This window comes from Lycium ferocissimum, chromosome 10 (assembly GCF_029784015.1).
Source record: "Lycium ferocissimum isolate CSIRO_LF1 chromosome 10, AGI_CSIRO_Lferr_CH_V1, whole genome shotgun sequence".
In the NCBI taxonomy this organism is placed as follows: Eukaryota; Viridiplantae; Streptophyta; class Magnoliopsida; order Solanales; family Solanaceae; genus Lycium; species Lycium ferocissimum.
In genome coordinates this window covers 9394940-9405503 of record NC_081351.1, presented here as the reverse complement: position 1 = coordinate 9405503, position 10564 = coordinate 9394940, and the positions used below count along the sequence as shown (strand labels likewise).

General features: G+C 38.4%; 1 pseudogene; it reads left to right on the top strand.

Moving 5' to 3' along the window:
• Positions 1 to 274: 274 nt before the first annotated feature.
• On the top strand, positions 275 to 10068 carry LOC132032384 (alkylated DNA repair protein ALKBH6 homolog; annotated as a pseudogene).
• The last annotated feature ends 496 nt before the right edge of the window (positions 10069 to 10564 follow it).

The window sequence follows — 10564 nt, the reverse complement described above, 5'->3', positions numbered from 1 at the left end:
AATAAAAATTATCAAAATTTTTTAAAAAAAAAAAAATTTAGGGGGTTTGGAGGCTGGGGGGGGGGGTAAAATGAAAAAGGGGGCTAGGGGGTTTTTTTAAATTGTTGAGATCTTTTTATATTTTATAAAAGATTAAAAAGTTTTAAAAAATGCTTAACCTCAATTATCTTAATCCCATATTTAAATGGGTTTTGAGATGAAATGTCTCCCAAGTCACTACACTAATTTCATAACTAAAAAGTCACCTTTACTTCATTCTTCCTCATACGTACTTCCACTAAATTCGAGTTCCTTCCATTGCAGAAAAGACGGAAATGGGAAGTCTAAACGAGTTTAGTGTTGGGTGTGTACCAACTGTATTCTACATTCCAGACTTCATTACTGACTCAGAACACAACCACTTACTGAATACTGTAAATTTCCTCTCTTTACTCCATCACTCTTTCCTTTTGCCTTTTCATTTCTTCAGTTCTATTTGGAATTCTTTATTGTTTGATCTTATTTCTTCCTTTATTTACAAGATACCATTTCTTTTTGTGTTCTAGATATACGATGCGCCAATTTCTAAATGGAAATCTTTGAAAAACAGGAGATTGCAGAACTGGGGTATGTTATTTCTTAATATTCCCTAGTTATTCCTCATTTTCTTAAGAGTTCGTCGTAAAAAACGCACCTGAACTGTGTTTTTCGCGAGTTTGCACCCCAATTATAAGTTGTCCCTCTTTTTTTTTTTTTTTTTTTTTTTTAAATGACAAGGAAACCACGCGGTCACTATACCTTTCGAGTGCGCGTATTATAAACCCCCCTCATATAATAGCTCACAAACTATACGAGAGATAACCGCACTAGCCAAGCCCGTGTTATGAGCTCGACCCAAAAGACAAATAGGTTTCGAACATGAGACCTTTATTATAGAAGCCCCATTCCCAACTTCGAGCTATTTTGCGGGTTCAGTTGTTCCCTTTTTCTACATGAATTATACCATCTATGGATTAAAACCTATGTTGCTCGAACTACTCCAAAATACACTATTTTTGGAGTATCCGACACGCACCTTATTGTTGACGATTTTTTAAAGTCGAAGCCGTATAAATCAAAACACACACTCAACCATCGGTTGTTACTTTACTACCCGAAAACCTATACCCTATCAAGTAGGAAAAGGGAACACCTGACATTAATTAGTTTGCAAAAAAAAGTGATAGTTGATCATTTTTGACCATTAACTCTTTTTTTGGTGAATTCTTTTTTTGGTGAATTTTACACAATTCTGACTTAATTTTTTTCTATAATTTATTTTGTTGCTTTGTGTTGGTATCCCATGGCAGGAGGCGTTGTGCACGAAAAAGGCCTTATAGCTCAAGACTGTACGTGCACATTGAACCATTTTCTCTATTAACAGTTAAACACAATGTGAAATGTTTTTCTGACTTCAATTATTGGTGTTAGTTGTTTTGCTTATCAAAGTTAAAGAAACCAAGTATTTACCTAAGAAATTATTCATATTGCTACAACCACTTTTTTCATTAACTTCTATTTGCTGTATTTAAACAATTCTCAAACAAATGTTCACTTAATTTTTGAATGACATGCTAATTATTTGGAGTGTGATGCTTCAGTAGGTTTAACATTTCATAATATATGAAGCATTAAGGCCACATGTCTATAGCAGACAGGAGTACAACATGACACTTCTGTACATTTTGTATCCTACAAATAGTTGAAATTTGTAAATCCCTAAAGGCATCAAAAATTAAATCTTGAGAATGTAAATTTCTGAAGGCTTGACCAAAGAGAGCATTACATTAGGGAGGAGACAATCTGAATGCAAGAGGGAAGATAACGAAAAGTAGTGTGAGAAGTAGTAACAATAATTCACTAGTCAGTCTTGGCATTGTCCATCTAATGCCTTTCATGTTTAAGAAAATTTGCCAAAGCTGGTATGTGATTACACAGTGAATAAACAAGTGGTTGTTGCTTTCTGACTCATTCCCACAATGATAGCATTTTGAACATAGTTAAATTTCCCTTCTCTTTAAGTTTTCTTGAGTCAGGCAGGCTTCTTAGCTGCCAGCCAAACAAACAAGCTACTCTCGCCATTCCAATTTATGTGATGGTGTTTGACTTGACACAAAGTTTAAGAATGAAAGGAGACTTTTGAATCTTGTGGTCTAAAATAAGTCAAAGATATTTGTGTGGCTATAAAATGTGAAGTTTAAGGTTAAATAGTTACTAAATATAGAAAGGTATCATACTATATGGTAATGATTAAAAAGAAAAGAGTTTCACATAATCAGGACAGAGGGAGTACCTTGTATGGAATTTTAACTTTCCATTATATGTTTTCAGGGCCGCAATATAGCTTGTTGACTAGTATGGATCAGATCATGATAAGATGATTTGACTGTGTCTACTTCTTTCCTGTGCAGCCCTACCTGCCTGTCCTCTTCAAAGATTTGAATTGCTCCAGGACAGAGATAAACTCATCAACTCTTTTATTTCCCAATCCTATGCCGTAGTCTTACAAAATCCTAGTGTCAACCCTACGAGCTGGATTTACTGTTGGATCTTGTTGCTGACTTAAACTAAAGATATCTGGAAACATGATCGTTAAAGGACCCTATCCAAGCTAGTTATCTTTTAAAAAATACTGGTATTTATTTTGAAAGAGGACCATAAACCTCTGATTATTCTCCATGCATGTATGGACCTACAAAAGTTGGAGAAGCATCAAATTTGGTGGTCCAAAACTCAGGAAAGAGCTCGTTTGTAAAGCTAGCTCTCGAACTCGTAACCCGAACTACCCCAACTGCATGAACTATTTGCTGAGCGCTGCTACTGGCTGTGGAGCTAAGTAGCTAACACAAGTGCTGGTGGTGGGGTCTGTAAGCCAAGTGCAATCTGCTACACTGGGGTATGAGTAGCTGAACCACTGTATCCTGTGTCTATGAAGTAGCTGGAGGCACTATCCTATCTATATGCGGAATAATAGTCTCTAACACTGATGTCATCCTCAGTGGTATGTTGTTGTAGCACTGATATCATCATCCTCACCAATAACTCTAGTCGTACTGCAACTGAGACCCTTTCAACTGGGACTGCTGCCAGTGTGTACTGGACATGCCCCCTCTGCTGGAAACTCAGGCGGTGCCTGTCTATTGGATGGGGTTCTACCTGTAGCCCTGATGGCTGACTGTGTTGGAGCCCGTCCTTGTGACCTGGATCTACCCCCTACTGTACCACGAGTTGCTGGTGCACCTCCTCACCCCGCAGATGCGGACGAACGTATCCTAACTATCTGTACAAGAAATAAGAGAAGGTTTATTTCCTTAATTGACGCTATAACACGATAAGAATCCTAAAGAAAGGAAACTTTTCCTAAAATGCCTGTGTAACCTCCTAAAACTTTTCCTAAAATGCCTGTGTAACCTCCTATCTATAGATATGGTAGCCTAAATATCTATACATAAGACTACATATACTGTTTGCTCGTGACTCCAAGGAATTGGAAAACCTAGGCTCAGATATCAAGTTTGTCATGACTCAAACCGGAGACTTAGACGTGATAGGGCACCTAACAAGACACTACCCTTGTTAGGTGAACCCTCTAACGAAATAGGCTCATTATAGTGAAATAAATATGCAAGAAGAGATACTACAGTAGTCTAACATAACGTAAATGCGAAAAGAAGTACAATAAACACATATTACCCAAAGAAAAGTGACTAAGTCATGGAGCTACTACTATTCGAGTACAAAGTATGAGATGTAGCTCGAAAGTAAAGTCCATACTAAATAATAAAAGATGTGGCTGAATAAGGCGTCCACGGTGTAGTGACGGCTCACCTCAGCTCTGAACATGTCTAGAAGTGTCTAAAACTCAGGGATCCTCTACTGCATCGCCCTCTTCGATTCCTGCGCCAAATAGCAAGAGTGAGTCGAAAGACCCAACAAGTTCATAGACCCGGTCTCTTAGCTTAACTTACCCTTGGGACAAGACTTTAGATAAAATGTAGCACTGTACTATCAACAAAGGCATAATAGGTAAAAAATGAGCATAGTTATGCAATTATCATAGAAGTCATGAACATAATCACATAGGATAATCATGATGCTACTATGCTGCTGAAATGCAAAGGCTGCTATTACTTCTATGGAGCATAGGTTGGCTCTCACCCATTCGTGCGTGCGGTGCATCCGTCACGACCCGGTAGGGGCATGACGGTACCCGAGGCTAACCACGACACCGCTCACTCTACTATCCCTCCCGATCGTTACCCATCCTTTCGCAAATCTTATACGATTGTAGGAATACATATTTTCTATATGGAACATAAATACTTACGTACTTTGCTCTTCCGCATCTAAAACATATATGCATATATACATAATAATGCTATCGTGAGACCATCGACCCACACTGCGTGTCTAGGAGCTCTATTGACCCTACGTACGTATCGGAACAAAACTATTACACTCAAAATATATATATATACAACAAAAGAATTAGTCATAAGCACCTCCGAACAATGGGGTGCTTAATCAATTGTCGGTTTTAACTACGAATCAGGTCCAAGCTCGGCTCCGTCTACTGTATACGAACACGTCATTCAAGAAACGGAGCGTCGGTACGAATAATGTCACCAGTATAGAAGACATAAACAAGATGAAGCAGCACAATTTGTATAGGTGAACATCATATGCGAAATATCTGAACCGCAGTTTGAAAGAACTAACGACGCTCGTCTTACTCATACTGCGTCATAATCTCACATACGTAATATGTCCGCCCGTCCATATCAGTGCAGTACAGGATCATCAATAACATTTGCCCGCGTCCGGTCTTTCTCACGCCGCCCACTTAGCGGTGTCCGCCCATGCCTTGTCGCGGCGTATATGGTCTTAGGCACTTACGTGATATTACCGACAACTAGGCGCGGTATATATAAGTCACTTAGCGCGATGGTGTGCACCGGCCAACTAGGCGCTTGCATATATCATCCTTACAAAATCAATCATTACACATTACTATTAATCATCTCAAGAATGCATCATACTTTTATCGTTTGACATCATATGCTCATTATGGTATACTTATCGTAATACATGTATATGAAAACCTTTAGGACATCTATACTTCGTCGGGGTGACGCGAGGTCGTGAACTCTCGATTCCTTTATGAACGTTTATAAGCATTCCGCCTCCTTTCGGTGGGATTAGTATAGGGTGAGTGTGTGCAATGAATAACTTCATATCATGACCGTACGGTCTTTGCGTACTCAACTTTCATTACCTTGTGTAGCAAATCGCTGTCATAAGCTTTTTCGGGATTTAAGGAGTCCACGAAGAAGGGAAATCATGCTCTACAAAATTCATGCCATGGAAAGAAAGAGACTAGTCTCGCATACCTTGGTCGCTTAGCTGGGTTATCGCTCGCTTGCTCTTCTTAAATGTCGCGTCGTTACCTTATAAGAGAATTCGTATTATACTTAGTAAGCTAATGACAAGAACGCGTCACTAGTTCTAGAAGAGTTGAAATTATTTTCGTTGTCTATACTTGCCTTTTCCCGTGTTCTATATCCACTCTGATGCTCCACAACATTATTCACAACGTCGCAACCAAAAGTCGTCGTTTACGTACATTTATCAAAAACCACCATTTTCTCCAATTCCCCCTTTATTTCTACTTCTAGCTCCTCGCTTGCGTTTTCGTGCGTTTCATACTCGTTTCGTGATATAAACATCATTTATAGCATATTATAATCACAACCCCTTCAATATTCCTAATTCAAGTCAACTACTATTCACTTGTGTCACTATTCACCCACAATGACCCATTTCTATGTTCCCTTATATTTCAAGTGTCTAACTTCCCAATACTTCAAACAATGTAGAATAATCATAAGAACTTACCTTGGATGGTGGTTGGAAAATCTTTAAATTGAAATACTTCGCTTAGCCAAAACCCTAGTTCTTCCTTCTTGGGATTTCTTCACTTAGATGACCTTTGTTGTGTTCTTATACTTGGTTTCATGAATTGATGGGGTTGATTCTTTGTTTTTCCTTTGATTCTCTTGAGTTCTTGTGGAGGAATATTTTGGAGAGTTCTAGAAGTCTCTTGGAATCGTTGGTGGAAAAATGAAGTGAAAAGAAGCCCAATTCCCTTTTAATAAGTCAAAATCTGGTCTTTAATGAAAACTGTCGGGATGAACAGTGCCGTAAATTGCAGTTTACGGACCGTATCGTGGTTTACGATCGAGTCCTTCGTGGACGTATTTAACCATTTCAAAAAGACGAAAAGTTGGCCGGAGAACATGGCATTTTACGACCGAGGTTTACGGTCCGTAAACTAGTATACGGACCGTCCTCCAAATCGTATTTAACCATTTCACACTTAACAGAAAGCTGGAATTTTGGCAACTGGAGGACGATTGCACTATACGGTCCGTAAATCACTTTACGGGCCGTATAGTGCCATATACGACCACTGGACAGAAAATTTCCTGCAACTTTCTTATTTCCAGAAATTCATCTTTAGCCATTCCCGCCCTAGCGAAACACCATATATTCAAGTCTTCCATAATTCTACCCCTCACACAAGCACGGAGAAATTTCCGAGGTGTAACAGCATCAACCACATGACCTACCCATCTTCGGTGCATTGGTGCCTGTCTGACCCGTCTGGCGCAGTGCATCAGCCACACGTCTTACCCGGTATTGTCTCAAACTACTAACTGGCCTTATAACATCATCATGCCCAGGCTGTGTATGCTAATGGATGTGTGATAATGCATGCTAATAAGCAAAACAGGTATCACAAGAAAATGATTAACTGCTGAGGATATCAATATCATATATATACATATGCTGGGACCCTCGCGGTCTATGCTTTGTATTAAAATGTGGCTAACCTAGTTCATGCTTGTCCCACAAACAAATTAGATAGTGTAGATTGCAGGTAAATAGCACATAAGCTACTCTTTTGTTGAAAAACATGCAAAGTAATTGTTAAATTCTAAGTCACTCTTTTATTGAAAAGCAAGCAAACTAAGAGTTAAAGTCTCACTTGCCTCGAAAATGGCAGACTTCCCTTTTACTTGAATGTCCGAAGTCTTCTGAAATGATCTTTGTTGCCCTCAGTCTATTCAAAATCATGAACAACAGGTCCAAATTAGCCTAGGGAAACTAATACCATAATTTTTGGACACCCGGGTTCAAAGTCAACCATTGGTCAATTCAAAATCGCCCCCTCAAGTCAGCCGTTCAAAATCCAAAATAAATTACATGAATGTGTTACCCATTAGCTATGGAATCCTATTCTATAATCAAAATTCTATTTTAATATCAATTGATAGGCCAAATCATCAATTTTCCATTCCTAGGTCTAGGTCTAAAACACCTAATTTTAGCCTCTTAGAATTCATGATTTAGCAGTTCAAATCGCGTATAAATCAAGTATATTATTGGATTTAGCGTAAGGAGCTCATGCCTTGAATCTTAGTCCAAAACTCCATCAATTCGGATCCTATGCATGAGCTCCAAAACCCCAAACTAGTGTAAAAATGACTACTGAAATTCAAAATTAGCTTTTTATATCCCGTTCTCTTTCGTGTTCACAAACCTCAGGCCCGCGTTTGCGATGCAGTTGCTGTCCAGGTTTGCGATCCATGATCATCACCTCGTCACACAGAGAAGACTTGATCGGCGTTGACTTGACTTTTCCCTTAGCAATGTGCCTAGCAATCGAGTTGAACATTTTCTCTGTGTTTCGCGATCGCAACTGGTGCTGTGCGGTTGCGAAGAAAGCACCGGCACCAGAAAAAATTTGCAATTCTAATTTTCCCCAAATGGTGCCGAAATACCCTGAGCCTCGGGGTCCCAGCCAGAACATACCAACTAGTCTAAAAACATCATATTAACCTATAGGAAGTCCCAAATCATGCAACACTCAAACAGAGAGGTCGGGTTGTTACCAGGACCTTGTATGCTTTGCTGCTTGGTTTAGAATGAAACAGTCCCTCTGCCTTCACAAGAAAAACCATCAGACACGCATAAAGTATTAAAAAACTTGAATGATGCAAAAACTTGTTCAATATGGCATCTTTGCCCATTTCCATTCCAAACTATCTTTTAAAAAAGGTGCTGTTTATGTTGGCATATTTATATTCTGAAATCTTCCGAGTTATTAGTGAAAAACTTTGTTATATACATATTAGTGGAAACTTATTATATCACTTTTCCTTTCTTATTTGCAGTGCCTCCTTGGTTAACTAGAATTACGGAGAGAATAAATGAAAAATCAGGGTTATTTCCATCATCAATTAATCACGTGCTTATCAATGAATACCTTCCTAACCAAGGAATAATGGTTTGTTCTGAACTTGTGGAAGCTGCGTTGCTCATTTCATTTGCTTCTTTTTTCTTCCTTCTGTTCCTCCTTTTCACCCATTTTCTGATTTTATCTCAAAATATGTGTTTCCCCGTATTATCCTCTTTAGTTTTGTAACACTTAATTCCTCACAAAGTTTGAACACTTTGACATCCAGCTGTCTGTCTATTTATAAAGTCAACGTGTTTTCATGTTAGTTCTGGTTCCATAACTAGGAGGTCCATATTGCATAACTTTGGATAATTTTAATTTTTAATTCATAGCAAATAAACACTATAATAGCCTCGACTTTGATTTACAATACATTAGTTTTCTGACAAGAGCGCCTCCACTGCAGCTGCATCAAGATGGACCAGCTTATTATCCTGTAGTGGCAATTCTTTCTCTTGGATCTCCTGTAGTTATGGATTTCACTCCACACATCCTAATTTATGGGCAGCCATGTTGGTACACATGGAAAGAGTGTTGATGACAAAATTTCTGACCAGGAGGCCGCTGTGATGAATTCAAGTGAACGGCTAGATAGCTGCCATCCTTTTTCTATCATATTAATGCCTCGCAGTTTGTTGATATTCAAAGATATGGTGTACTCAGGTAAAACTCTGTTATGTGTAGTTCCAACAGAACACCACAGGTTACAGTTTAACATACTGCCCAAATTTTCAATAACTAATCTGACAATACCTCGAAGATAATGCCAACATTGTCCTTGAAATTTTAACTTCCGTTTCTAGTGAAATAAAGGGTTCCGCGTTCCCTCCAATCTTCTGATAGTTTAATTTGCCAAACCTCCAATACTAGTTATTAAAATGCACCAGAACTTGTCAATAAACTCACACATCTTTATTTTTCAAAATCCATCCCCCAATAACTCTCTGGAATTCATTGTTCACCCCTATTGATCAAATATGGGCACTTGTAAAGATGTCTTAGTAGTTGTTGCACATGTTACTAAGTTAGCATTTGTGCTGTTTCTTGTTGTTCCAGACTACTTGCATGGTATAAAAGATTCTGAGGTGCAGCGATGTAACTAGGTAAGACATGAATAGCATTCCGAGTGTGTAGGAGTTATCTTCGGTATCACTTTCCTCAAAATGAGAATCCAGCGTTTTTACTCACTTTTTTCCAGGCTGTAAATGTAACAAATGTTCAAAGTCATGGAATAGTTCAGCACTCATCAGGTCCCGTGAAAGCATGTGATAGTGATGACACTGTCATTTGCAGGGGTAACACCAGAGTTTCTTTGACCTGTCGAGCAGTAACAAAGGTTTATAAAAGTATTTTTAAGTTCTAGTTTCATACACTTAAAAGAAACAAGTCAAAGAGCCTTGTACGCAAGGTGAGTAGAGTGTTGAGTCCAGGAGAATCACAACCACTCTTGCCGTTTTTGTAAAATCAGGATGATTGATGTACGACAGCTATCGTACCTTGAAAACCTCCATGATTTAACAATTTAAATGTAGCATAGCTAAGTAATCTATTCCTTTTTCTTAATCTGTGCATAGCTGATTGCCATGTATTTGTTCCCGATGAGATCGTGATTCTTGTTTCATTCCCTTTGAGAACCTTTCGGACTTGATTCTAACCTTGTGTTGGGAAATTTTAGGTTTTATTACCTTCAGAATTATGGACTTGATGGTAACCTTTTTTATTTTTTATTTTTTATTGATTCAATACAATAGTTCCCAAACTTTGATGATTATGTCGTTGTATCTAAACCAGTGAGACATCAAAGTTTGACGCATACATTCTTTTCTAGCTGGGGATAGAGGAAAATAGAAAGATATGGACTTCTAGTGATAGTCGAAATATAGTAGTGAAAACATGGGTGGGTCTAATTCCGCAATAAAAGAGCTACCTGTGTTTTTGGTAAACGATACTGAAACTATTATTCTTTTCTATTCATTGTTCTGTTTATTACAAAGCAAATAACCATACCAACAGCAGCCGGACAAACACTTCTTTAGTAGCCGGAGGTGAAATATGTGTCTTAGTTATCAGCCAACACACACACACACACACACATGCCAACAGGTGAAACATGCCTAGGTGGAGTGAGTGAGCTCTTTTTACGTTGATAGCCTTTTTCAAAAAAAGGGTTTCTATTGCTATTGCTGTTATTAATGTACTTATGATTTTGACTCATGGAACAAATTCAGTAGTACAATTTGACAA